Raw genomic sequence first — 10,054 nt, 5'->3', positions numbered from 1 at the left:
GCATCTGTATGAGCAAAATTAATCATATTGTAAAGCTGCCACGGGAATTCCAGACAACCCTGCAACTATGGCACGAAACACAAGTGTGAGAGCAGGCGTGTCACTGCCGCACACAAAACAGCACTGGTCCCCGGGGGTGAGTGTGTGAAGGGAGTGGGCCCCTAATCCTCCTCCTTGCTGCTTGTCGCCTTGGTCTGGGTAAGATAAATGCTGATCAGTGAGCCATCCAGGCCTGGAATCACCTGCAGCATCAATGAAGGTTCTTCCCTGACATTTCAGAGAGAGGTCACACATATCCATGCATTCGGCAACTATTTATGGAGTGCCTACTATATGTCGGGCTCTGGGGCCACAGCAGAAAGCAATCACATGGGAGTAACATGGTATGGTGACAAATGGCAACTGCACTTACCATGATGAGCATTTCATAATGTATGTAACTGTAGAATCACTACGTTCTACTCCTGAAACTAATATAATATTGTATGTCAACTATCATTCAATTAAAAAAAATAGAAAAGGGGGATGGGGAAAACCAAATGTATTCTTATAAAGCTTACATTCCACTGGGTGGGGGGAGGAGACAATAAAAAGTAAATAAATAAATATATAATATTTCACTGAGAAGTGAGAAGGAAAATAAAATGAAGGACTGGAAGAAGCCGGAGATGCCATTTTATGCAGCTCATCTAGGAAGGCCTTCCTGATAAAGTGACATGTGGGCAGAGTCCTGAGGGGTGACAGTGAAATATGTGGATACTTGGAGGAGGAGGGAACTGCAAGTATAAAAGACCCAAAGGTAGAATGTGTTGTAGAGCTCTAATAACAGCCAGGAGACCTTTGAGGCTGGAGCAGAGAGAGCTGAGATAGGGCAGGAGGAAGCCAGTCCAAGAATTTGCCAGAACACAGTCCATACAGGGTCTGCAAGCCATGGTGAGAGCCCTGGACTGCTCCAGGTGTGGTGAAAAACCACCAAGGGGGTGGCTTAGAGGGGGTAGTGAGGTCTGGTACAAGGTTCTGGAAAGATAAACAACAGAAGGCTGGCTGGAGGCGAGGAGGCCAGGGAGAAGGCTACTTTCAGAGTCCAGGGGATGGAGCACCCTTGATGGAGCATCCTTGATGGCCTTGAGTCATGGTGATTGGAGCAGGCTGAAAAAAGACAAAGAAAAGGAAGGGAAACAAAGGTGAGGAGAAGAAAGGAAACAGGTGAAAGGAATAAAATACAAATGGAGTATGAGAGAAAAGGCTATTTTACATACCTAACAAGAACTCAGTAATCAAGTATTGAATGTCAGACTCCAGGACAGGCAAAAGGGAAATGGATACCTCCTACATGCTAGCCTCTGTACTAGGGCTTCATATTTCCTACATTATCATATCACCATCAATCATTCAAGGGAAGGATCGTGAGCCCCTATTCACAGGAGGAATCTGAGGAACAGAGAAGTTAAGTAATTTCTCCAAGGCACACAGCCAATATGCAAGTGCTAGAATCAGTTGAGAGACTGTCTAAGGCCAAAGCCTGTTCTTCCAAACTTATTCGGGCTGGGTGCTGAGAAGATTATCAACATAGTCCCTGCCCTCAAAAACTTCCCTGACTTACAACAACTCCATGAGGTCAGAACTGTTATTGTCTCTATTTTTAGAAATGAGAAAAAGGATGCCCAGAGAGGTTAAGTGACTTGCCCAAGTCCAACATCTGGTAGGTGGCAGAGCCAAGATTCAATGCTGGTCTACCTCCTCATATCTTAACCCCAACTCTGTGTCATTATAGAACACCACTGTTTTGAACTTTAGTAAAATATAGTTTTGAATTTTACTTACAGATAGGTGGCAGGTAAGAAAAGAACCAAGTCATTTAAGCTGACCAGTATGCCAAGACTTCTTGAGGAACACACACACACACACACACACACACACACACACGCACATTTCTTGACATGCATACATACACATACGGATATGGACACACCCAGAAAGTGCAGGCATACACAACATTCCAAAGTCAATTACTTCCTAAATTAACCTCTCTTATCTGGGTCTCGGGGAAGTTAAGTCATTTGCCCAATTACGATGAACTGCCAAAGCCATCTTGTCCATTCCCAAGAAGTACACGGATATAGTATTCAGATTACTTCTTAAAAAGTCAACTGAAGGGATGCCTGGGTGGCTCAGTGACTAAGCGTCTGCCTTCAACTCAGGGCGTGATCCTGGGGTCCCAGGATCAAGTCCCACATCAGGCTCCCTGCATGGAGCCTGCTTCTCCCTCTGCCTATGTCTCTGCCTCTCTGTGTGTGTGTCTCTCATGAATAAATGAAATCTTTAAAAAAAAAAAACTTTGCTTAAGAAAAAAGTCAACTGGAATACTCTGTTAACATTTCCTTGAGAAGCTCAGGGGATGGATGGTAGTTGGAAGGTTGAAATGTCAACTATACATCCCTCAGCAATAGAGGACCTCACAAAACATGGATTCCTAGTGCTCTGCTCCTTCTCCGGAAATGCCAACTCAACTACTCTGGTAATTGAGTTTGGAGCATCAAAAGGAAAAAGACTCCTGTGGAAAGGTGCTGTGGTGTCATGTAGGGAAATGAGTGGGAGCTCAGTCCGTTTTCTGATAGTCCTGAGTTCTAAGCCAGTTTCCAGCCCTTCCTGGCTATATGATCCCAAAGAGGTGGCTGGATTTCCCAATAAGCAAAACAAGTAAAATATAATACTTACTTCTGAGCTATCATGAGGATTATAAAAGATCTCTTAAATAAAGCGTCAAGCACACAGCTGATGTTGATGGAGGCCAAAGTTCGAAGTCTTGACCTCTCCCCTACAAAGTAGAGAGTCACTAACTTCCAACCAATAGAACCTGTAATTACTATCTCTGGCCACCATGGGAAGGAGTTTAAAAGAGAGAAGGGGTGGGGGGTGGGGGGGGAAGTCAGATGTTTTCACGCAGAAAGGCAGGCCCAGGCATCATTACCATGTTGCTAGGTATTGTTAAGCCACCCACCTAGCCCCAGAGTGGGCAGCAATTAATGTAATTAGTGCAGTGATGAGTGTCCTCTGCAACGATAAACAGCTCAGTCCTGCATAACTTGACAGACCTGCTGGTCCCATGGGGCTCCTGACCTTGAACGTCCACTTGGGGAGTGGTGTAGTACGGTTTAGTGGAAAGAGGCAGGCTTTGAGTCAGATGGAACCAGGAATAAATTCAGTCTTTGCTAATTCCTAGCTGTGTGTCTTAAGTCAAGTTGTGTCACCTCTCTGAGTCTTTGTCTCCTCATTTATAATATGGGGTTAATAATATTTTCACTGAGTTGTTATAGTTACCTCCATCATCATTATCGTCGTCATGGAAAACCCCAAACCAGGCTGATGTTGAACTGGCAAAAGGGTGGACACACTGTGCATTTCTGGTACCAAGAACTGGAGCAGCCCAATTCTTTTTCTCTGGCTAAAGTCAGAGCAGGCAACACTGATTTGATTAGCTTTAGGGAAACTACTGGAGTTTGGAATGCAAGGTATATTGAAACCCAGAATAAAAAGGGAGAGAAAGGGGGATCCCTGGGTGGCGCAGCGGTTTGGCGCCTGCCTTTGGCCCAGGGCGCGATCCTGGGGACCCGGGATCGAGTCCCACATCGGGCTCCCGGTGCGTGGAGCCTGCTTCTCCCTCTGCCTGTGTCTCTGCCTCTCTCTCTCTCTCTGTGACTATAATAAATAAATAAATAAATAAATAAATAAATAAATAAATAAATAAATAAAATTTAAAAAAAAAGGGAGAGAAAGTACCCCTTGATTTGATCATTTAAGATAAGGTCATAAATAATTACCACTACCATTATCAGCAATATCACCATTTATGTAAAACAAAAGCACAATGGCAATCTGGCAATTGGTAATAAAAGCACAAAACCTGCCTATATCTTTGTATCTAGCAATTCCATCTTCAAGATTAATACCCTCACAAAAGAAGTCAAATAATCCAAAGGTTATTACATGTCAGTAAGTGTATGGTGAGGTTCTGATAATCATTAAGAATTCACTAACTTGTTCAATGGTTACTAAGTGCCTACTGCTACCAGGATAAAGGCCTTGAGTGCAGGGGACACACACACACACACACACACATTTAGGATTCATTGAAGTGAAGGTTTTGAAAAGGTCTGTAAAATAGAGTAAATCAACAGAGAGGGATCTATAGAGAAACAACTAAGCAAAATTGAATCATAATCCCTGAGACTGATATGGGAGGAGAACCACGTGGATTCTTGGAAACACACATATGAAATGGTGTTAATGAAGGAGCCAAAGAAAAAAAGAGAAATAATCACTGACTCAGAAAATGTCAAAACTAGGAAGGACCCCAAAGAACACCCAGTTCAGCAGTTCTCAACCCTTTCCATGGCATCTTTGGGACAGGTGAGGCTCACATATCCTAACAGTTTAGGCAAAGAAAACAATTTCTGGGTAATAATAGACATTTCCAGCTGCTAGCTGTCATGTCACTGTTTTCTCTCCCACTAGAGAAAGCTTTTCAGTATACTAGGGAGTAAGCTGAATCTCTTAAAGGAATAAACTTGAATCCACTCTAATTTGTTTAATAAAATGGAAGTTGGGATTCAACACTGCAGTTGAGAACCAATGATCTGGCCCAGGCCTTCATGCTATTGATGGAGAAGCTGAGGCCCCAAGTGACCCATCTAGCCTGTCATGCTAGCACATACTTCTTGCTCAATCAGTATTCGCTGAATGAATATTCGTGAATGAGTAGGCAAATGAGATGACATGACCAAGGTCACCCAAACTGTATGTGGCTAGTAATAACACATACTGATTAAAACTTAGAGATTGGGGATGAATTCATTCATTCATTCATTCATTCATTCATTCATAATATGGAATGCTTCATGAATTTGTGTGTCATCCTTGTGCAGGGGCCAAGCTAATCTTCTCCATGTAGTTCCAATTTTAGTATACGTGCTGCCAAAGTAAACATGGGGTGAATTTGGAATGTGGTACCTAGAAATGCATATTTATTATGTTTCTTTTCTTTATTTTTCTCAGGAGCACCCTGAGAAATAGAACAACTGCCTGATAGACAAGGCGGTATAGAAGGAGCTGCAGTAATAGCTCGAAAAGACACGGAATTCTCGAATCTTCAGATATGGATGATGCTAGAGGCACCTGGGTGGCTCAGTCAGTTAAGAGACTGACTCTTGGGATGCCTGGGTGGCTAAATTGTTGAGTGTATGCCTTCAGCTCAGGGTGTGATCCCGGGGTCCTGGGATCGAGTTCCACATCGGGCTCCCTGCAGGGAGCCTGTTTCTCCCTCTGCCCATCTCTCTTCAAGCTCTCTCTTTGTGTCTCTCATGAATAAATAAATAAAATCTGAAGAAGAAGAAAAAGAAGAAGAAGAAGAAGAAGAAGAAGAAGAAGAAGAAGAAGAAGAAGAAGAAGAAGAAGAAACAACCGACTTTTCATTTTGGCTCAGGTCATGGTCTCAGGGTCATGGGATCAAGCCCCGTGTCAGGCTCCCTGCTCAGCAGGGAATCTGCTTGAAGTTCTCTTTCTCTCCTTCTGTCTCCATCCCTCTCAACCCATTGTTTAAATAGATCTTAAAAAAAAGATATGGATGATGCCAGTGTCCAGTCTCCAGTACTTAAAAGCCACAACTGAGAGCTTCCCATACAGTAGACACTTCAACTGACCAATGGAGAACAGAAGATCTTTTAATGGAATTGACCTAGTACAGAGCCCATAGAAAAAGTTCTCAATAACTGATCACTGGTGATGGTTCTTCTCTGCCTTTCCTCTGCCCAGAATGCCCTTCCCAAACCACCCTCTTCTCCCAGTATCAGCATTTATATCCTTTGTATTATAGCCTCTCTTTACAGCAGCCCTTTCTGATCATCCCCTTTAAGAAGATCCTCCATTTTTCTTCTTTAAGTGTATAGAGTTCAGAAGTGTATAGAGATCTTCTGGTCTCTATACAGTCTATAGAAGATTGTCTCCCAACTCCTCATCAGGTATCATTCACATATTCTGCAAGCTACACCACAGGAAAAACATAGTTTCAGGCTACAGGCAATTCCCACCTGCTTTTTTTTTTTCACTCATAACACTTGCTGATTATGGTGATTTCATATTAATTTAATTACTATCTATATAGAGCCACTACAATACTAGTTGATATTTATTGGGCACATACTGGGTTAGGTACTTATCAATTCATTTAACATCCATAACAAGCCTCTGAAACAGGTTCTATTGTGAACCTTATTTTACAGATGAGGAAACAGATTCAGAAAGGAATTTTTTTTTTTCAGAAAGGAATTTGACCAAGTTCACATAGCGTGTCAAGGACAGATCCAGATATCAGAGCCAGACAATCTGGCTTCAGAGGTTAAGTGCTTAATCTCTAGGCAATCTAGAAGCACCATGAGGGCAGATTCCATGTCGGTTTTGCCCACTGCTTCATTCCCAAGACCTTGTATAATGGGTGGTATGGGATAGTGCCTCAATCAATATTTGCCAAAAGAATGAAAAGAAGGGAGGGAGGAGGGGAAAAAGGGAAAGAAGGAGGAGCATTGAGGAAGAAGATATGCCACTAGCCCATACATGTTCTTCCATATGTAAAGTAGGGCTGGGACCCACTGAGGAGTCCTTGCCTCACTTGGGAGCAACAGAGATACTGGAGGTAGAGCTGAATGAGACACTGTCCCTGTCCTGGTAGAGTGCCTGCATCCTCATCTCAAGGTCATTGGTCCCTTGGTTCTGATGCTCTCAGGAGAGCCCAGGAACCCCCTCCATGGGTCCAAGGCCCTTCCATGCCTATAAAAGGGGGTTCAGCTCCAAAGTAACCATTCTGCTCCAAGGCTCCTGTGCAGGCCCTCAGAGCTCATCAGTGAATATGACAGATCCCTCTCTCCAGGAGTCACTGGCTAGTGAGGAAGAGGAACCCTAGAACCAAGAAGAGGAGGGGGAAGTACACCAGTCAGACTGGGAAAGAAGGGAAGTCTCTGAATGTCTTCTGCCTCTAGGAGGCTCTGCTTGTTCAGCTCATGAAGCCCAGGACTCGGACAGGCTCTTAGTTGAGAACTGCATTTCTTGCCCTCCACATCAGTATATGGGGGCTGCCCATACATGATACAGTGACATGTATGACTTGAAGACAAGCTAAGACTGATCACTAGAAGAATGAGAGTGGTATAACATGTAGAACATATAAGCCTCCTTCTTCCACACTGATTTTTCCCAGGATTCTTAGCATTTTGTTCCAATGAGGAACAGCAGCAGAGCAGAAACTGTCCTACACGGGGGGAATGTGATTGCCTCAGAGGCATACAGAACTGGGGGTACTGGGCATAGAGCCCTTTCACCCTCCACCTTCCACCCTCCTGCTGGGCTATTTGCCTATATCCTCTTTCTCAAAGGAGCTAATTGCACGGTATGCTCCCATCTTCAAGCACCTGCCCTCACTGCCATAACTCAGCAGCCTCCTCTCCCCCTCATGCCTTCCATCAAGCAACCTTCACCAATTTAAAATTGGTCAAGTCCTATATTTGTCATATTTGCCTAGTGTGTGGGTGTGTATTTATTTGTTTAGTCAAAATTTAACAGGTCTTTTTAGCTCTATCATTGCTATTAGGATACTTAGCGTTTTCTCTTAGCATTGTGGTTACAGTACTGCCCAGGTTTTCCATGGTCTGCCTCAACCTTATTTTTTGCAAAAAGCCCTGTTATTTTTTAATGTACAATTCTACAGAACACAAAGCTTTGCAGGAACTTAATGCCACACTGTAGCAGAAATGCCTCTAGCGGAGCACCAAAGGCTTTTCTACCTGTTACTATGGCATTCCTTACCCAAGTTCTATTAAGTAGGGGTAAATGGCAATTACCACCCTCATTTTCAGAAGAGAGAACTGAGGCTCAGAGATGTTTAGTGACTCATCCAAAAGTGATGAAACAGTTCTTGAATCCAAATCTTGAAGTTCATTTACCCAGTTTTCACTATACCCACAACATTTAGCACATTTCCCAGTGATATGGTAAGTAATTGATCAGTAAGCTAATTCAGCGAACAATTAATTCTGCCAACTGATCATTCAACTATCCAACAATATAGTCCATGAATGCCATTTTGGGGGAAAAAATGAAGGAAAGAAGAAGGTAGCTAAATTTTTTTGACTTCTACTATGAGCCAGGAATGACATGTGATGCTTTTTTAACATGAACACACATACACACACACTATGAGATTGCTGTTGCCATTCCATCTTATAGACAAGAAACTGATGTTCAACAATTTAAGAAAATTGCCCAAGATCATACTACTGGGAAAGGAATTTGTTGAGATTTCAATCCAAGTCCTCCTAATTCCAAAGCCCATACTTTTCCACTATATCAGTGGAGAACACCTCCTATAGAATAAGAGAATACTTGCAGTGGTACATGGATAAATATATTTATATTAATGACTATGTATTTATTTTTACAGTGGTTTAAATGTTTATGGCAAGGAATATTTGTTATCAACTTCTGATTGTAAGACATCACCTCCTATAAAAATATCTTTAACGTTTAAGAAAATAAATCTCTTTAACGAAAAATATTAAGAAAATTAATTTTAGATCTGTAAGCAGACATAGCAAAATGGAAAAAGCAGTGGGTAAATAACTGAAACTTGAACACAACTCTTAATCCTAACAAAACTATTAATAAAACATTTTATTTATGCTCTTGATTCCCATGAGCTAGATCAGCAGATATTGTCTAAATTACCTTGAGTAGAAAGGAAATTAAAATAGGCATGATTCCCTGGCCAGTGTATTCAGGAATTTAACATGGTACTCTTTATTTCAGTGTCTATGCCAATTGGTGTTTTCTTCACAGGACTCAGAGGTAGGTGGTCTAAGGTTCTCATATGACAGAGGAAGCAGGAGAGAAAGAAGACAATATATATTTTAAAGAGAGTAATGGAAGTTTCAGGGCCAAGTGAATATTCCCAAATGATCCATACACTTGGTGTTTGTGTTATACAGAGATAAAAGTAAAAGGCCCTGGGTCCACTCTAGACACCTGGGTTTCAATGCCATCTTAGCCACTAATCTGACACTCAGGTAAGTGACAGCTGAGAGGCCCACTGTCCCCACTGGCTAAATGAAGGAATTTTGATTTCCATAACCACTTTCCAGCAATGTGAGACACCCAATCAAGAATAACTATAATTGGCAAAAGCAGCTGTCCCTGTAAGTTAGAAGGCACCTGCCTACTACAGGCAGCAGAACCCTTCCTGCTCTAAGAATCTATGATTTCATGATTTAAGTTCCTTGCACTGCAGATGGCCACACAAGTAGCAGGGATGCATACAGAGGGCCATTAAAGTCTCTGAATTATGCTTTGTCTGTCACACCAAAGGCCACATAAGCCAGGTTGGTGTAAACGCCTACCTGTCCTTCTAGGCAATGAGTATCCTGGTTAATTAAATGTCCTTGTTACTATCACTATGCTCATTATAATTGTAAATATAGAGTTTGTATTCTTAAGAAATTCTTAATGCGGGATCCCTGGGTGGCGCAGCGGTTTGGCACCTGCCTTTGGCCCACGGTGTGATCCTGGAAACCCAAGATCGAATCCCACATCGGGCTCCCGGTGCATGGAGCCTGCTTCTCCCTCTGCCTGTGTCTCTGCCTCTCTCTCTCTGTGTGTGTGACTATCATAAATAAATAAAAATTTAAAAAAAGAAATTCTTGGGATCCCTGGGTGGCTCAGTGGTTTGGCGCCTGTCTTTGGCCCGGGGCGCGATCCTGGAGACTCGGGATCGAATCCCACATCGGGCTCCCGGTGCATGGAGCCTGCTTCTCCCTCTGCCTGTGTCTCTGCCTCTCTCACTCTCTCTCTGTGACTGTCATAAATAAATAAAAATTAAAAAAAAAAGAAATTCTTAATGCAACTTTGTAATATATTGAACACAATTTAAACTATCCCGGCTAAGAAACTGTGGAAGGAGCCATGATGTCCTTTGACAGAAGAATGGATAAAGAAGATGTGTGTGTATATATAT

General features: G+C 42.5%; 1 non-coding gene across 1 annotated transcript; it reads right to left on the bottom strand.

Annotated features, from left to right (window-relative positions):
* Window positions 1-4,880: 4,880 nt before the first annotated feature.
* On the bottom strand, window positions 4,881-4,987 carry LOC129498028 (U6 spliceosomal RNA). Its single transcript, XR_008662062.1, has one exon. It is a non-coding gene; the product is annotated as a U6 spliceosomal RNA (small nuclear RNA).
* Between the last annotated feature and the right edge of the window lie 5,067 nt (window positions 4,988-10,054).

Source organism: Nyctereutes procyonoides, unplaced genomic scaffold (assembly GCF_905146905.1).
Source record: "Nyctereutes procyonoides isolate TBG_1078 unplaced genomic scaffold, NYPRO_anot_genome, whole genome shotgun sequence".
In the NCBI taxonomy this organism is placed as follows: domain Eukaryota; kingdom Metazoa; phylum Chordata; class Mammalia; order Carnivora; family Canidae; genus Nyctereutes; species Nyctereutes procyonoides.
This window is presented reverse-complemented; position numbering and strand designations above follow the sequence as displayed.